The 3746-nt window shown below is 35.5% G+C and overlaps 1 pseudogene; it reads left to right on the top strand.

Annotated features, from left to right (window-relative positions):
- Window positions 1–3109: 3109 nt before the first annotated feature.
- Window positions 3110–3542, top strand: LOC116094078 (annotated as a pseudogene).
- The last annotated feature ends 204 nt before the right edge of the window (window positions 3543–3746 follow it).

Below are 3746 nucleotides of genomic sequence, written 5' to 3'. Positions count from 1 at the left end.
CAGGTGCTGGTAGAACCGCTAAAAGAACAGCCATATCAGGCTCCTGTCAGCAAGCACTTCTTGACATAAGCAATAGTATGAGGGTTTGGCTTCTGCAGAAGGGATGGATCCCAAGGTGGGGCAGTTTCTGGATGGCCTTTCCTCCAGTCTCTGTTCCATTTTTTATCCCTGTCTTTCCTTTGGACAGGAAGATTTCTGGGTTAAAAATTTTGAGATGGGTGGGTGGCCCCATCCCTCAACTGGGGGCTGTCCCTCTCCACTGGAGGTGGTCTCTACAGGTTGTATCTCCCCTTTATTGGGCATTTCAGCTAAAGTCATTGCCATTGGCTCCTGGGAGCCTCTTGCTTCCCTGGAGTCTGGGACTTTGTAGTGGCTACCCCTAGTTTCCCATCCCCCACTGCTACATGTTTCTATTCAATTTTCTGACCCTTTGTACTTCTTTCCTGTCCCTTCCAATACCCTGTTCCTGCCCTCCTTTTCCCTCCCCCTGCTGTCTTCCTCCCAGGTCCCTCACTCCCTTTACCTCCTGTGACTATTTTGTTCCCACTTCTATGTAGGATTGAAGCATCCACACTTTGGTCTTCCTTCTTCTTAAGCTGTATATGGTTTGTGGATTGTATTGTGGGTATTCTGGGCTTTTGAGCTAAAATCCACTTATCAGTGAGTACATACCATGTGTGTTCTTTTGTATCTGGGTTACCTCACTCAGGATGATGTTTTTTAACTCCATCCATTTGCCTGCAAATTTCACGAAGTTATTGTTTTTAATAGCTGATCATGCTCCATTATGTAAATGCACCACAATTTCTGTATCCATTCCTCTGTTGAGGGACATCTGGATTGAATAAATAAGGCTGCTATAAACATAGTGGAGCATCTGTCCTTATTACATGTTGGAGTATCTTCTGGGTATATGCCTAGAAGTAGTATAGCTGGGTCCTCTGTTAATACTATTTCCAATTTCCAGAGGAACCACCAAACTGATTTCCAGAGTAGTTTTGCAATCCCACCAGCAATGATTGAGTGTTCCTCTTTCTCCACAACCTCTCCAGCATCTGCTGTCACCTGAGTTTTTTATCCTAGCCATTCTGACTGGTGTGAGGTGGAATCTCAGGGTTGTTTTGATTTGCATTTCCCTGATTACTAAGGATGTTGAACATTTCTTTAGGTGCTTCTCAGCCATTTGGTATTCCTCAGTTGAGAATTCTTTGTTTAGCTCTGTACACCATTTTTAATAGGGTTATTTGATTCTCTAAAGTCTAATTTCTTGAGTTCTTTGTATATATTGGATATTAGGCCTCTATTGGATGTTTTCATCAATGAATATACCTATATATTATAGTTTATCAAGATAAAGAACATCACTATGTCCCTAGAATTTTATCTCATATAATTCCCAGTTGACCTATTCTACTGTCTCTCTAAGAAGCAATCTGATTTTTTCAAAATTTTACTAGTGTTAACTTTTCTAGAATTTAAGTTACCAGAATCATAAAGTTGGCACTCATCTAAGAAAAATTCTTTTACACATTATAATACTTTTCAGATTCTATCATGGGGTTTAATGAATCATTAGTGTGTATCCTTTTATAAAATGCAATTTTTAAATACATGCATTATTTATGAATATGCATAAGTTTCTTTCAGTAGTTGACTATTCTGAACAAATATGCTATGAATATTATGTGATCATATGTATGCTTTTGTTTCTCCTTAAATATTGAGGACTACAATTTAAACCTAAAGTATGTCATCTATAAATTTTACACTGTATTTGTCATTTTTCTCTTAAACTTATGGTTGGAATTTTATTGAAATTTAGATGAATTTAAGGAGAAATAACAATATTTGCACCTACTTTGTATGTGTTAGTATGCATGTTTCATTCAATAATACTTATACCATTCTTTCTCTGTATCTTAGTTAGTTTTCCAAGTATTGTTATAGCTATGCTATTATGAAAATTATGTTTACCCTATCATAACATGTCTTAGGAAAAAAATTCATGGTAGTGCTTACTTGTAATACCAGCACTTGGGAAACTGAGGAGGATTTTCATTTCAACACCAACATGAGCTACATTGTGACCTTGTCTCAAAAATCAACAAACAAAAATTAATAGATGTTAGAAAAATGGGTTAGTAGGTACTAGTTCTTTCCCTGTCTGCTGCACAATATTAGTTACATTCCTGAAATCCACATAAACATGGAGGACAAGAAATCTGACAGTTGTCCTGTGACTTCCATGAATGCACCATAGAACACATGCTCACATACATACACACCATATACAACAATAATAATAGTAATAATAATAATAATGATAAATAAAGAGTCAATCAATTAATTAAAACAAACAATGTAACTTATGATGACTTTTGATAAAATACAGTTTCGGTTTTAAATGCTGATATTTATTTTTTTCAATTAGTTTTAAATGCTATTATATGTAAAACAGTTACAATAAAAGCAGACATTGCTCTTAAAATTAATTTTAAAGGAAATGCTCATACTTTGGTATGAGTAGCAGAGATTTTTCCTATGAAATCTTTGATAGATGGCATTGATTTGTTAAGGGAATGTCTGACCACTATTTGATAATACATGTTTTCCATCAAAAATATAGAATTGGCAAAATATTCCTAATTTTCTATCTGTTAAGATTCAACTTTTCTTCTAGCCCATTCAAGGGATAAATTGCATTAGTTTATTTTTTATGAATTTTAGGATTTCTTTATTTATGGAATAAATTCTACTGTGCCAAGTATATAAATACTGATTGATTCAGTTTGATAATATTTGGTATTTTGTATTGATGCTTACAAATAATTAATCTGTGATGTTATATCCTTGTGTACTCTTATCTATACTTTGATGTCAAATTCGTGTTTAGTCTTTCCTTCTTTTTCTGTATATTGGACACATATAATATTAAATCATCTTTAAAAGAGTCCACTACCTTTTAAACTTGGAGAACTGAGAGGGCAAGGGTAGAGCAGATATTTTGAATTAGAGTATGTTTTTAAAGTTGAACAAAATTTTCACAATTTTATTTTAATGTTGTCACTTTTAACAATTTTCTAATTGCTCTTTCCTTCCTACCACTGCCATGCAATCCAGACTGAGGAAGACATGGAAACTCTGGGGCCACGTGAGCATCAGTAAGCATCACAAGCACCCAGGAGGCCGTGGGAATGCTGGAGGCATGCATCACCACAGGATCAACTTTGACAAATATCAACCAGGTTACTTTGGGAAAGTTGGTATGAGGAATTACCACTTGAAGAGGAACCAGAGCTTTTGCCCAAGTGTCAACCTGGATAAATTATGAACATTGGTCAGCTAGCAGACACGGGTTAATGCTGCAAAAAACAAGAATGGAGGCAGCTCCCATCATTGCTGTTGTTCGATCAGGCTACTACAAAGTTCTGGGCAAGGGAAAGCTCCCTAAGCAATCTGTCATCATGAAGGCCAAATTCTTCAGCAGAAGAGCTGAAGAGAAGATTAAGGGTGTTGGAGGGGCCTGTGTTCTGGTGGCTTAAAGCTACCCCAGAGATTAATTAAATGCTAACATTTTAAAAAACAATTTTAACTGTATTTTGTCTTATTTTTCAGGATATGACATTAAATTATAACCATTGATTTTTAATTGTTTATAAATTTTATTTGTTCATTTTTGGGGATATAATATAATTACAACATTTCTTACTTCCCTTTCCTCCCTCCAAATCCTACCATATATGGCT

Source organism: Mastomys coucha, chromosome X (genome assembly GCF_008632895.1).
Source record: "Mastomys coucha isolate ucsf_1 chromosome X, UCSF_Mcou_1, whole genome shotgun sequence".
Classification (NCBI taxonomy): domain Eukaryota; kingdom Metazoa; phylum Chordata; class Mammalia; order Rodentia; family Muridae; genus Mastomys; species Mastomys coucha.
The sequence above is the reverse complement of the archived record's forward strand: the minus strand, read 5'-3'. Positions and strand labels throughout refer to the sequence as shown.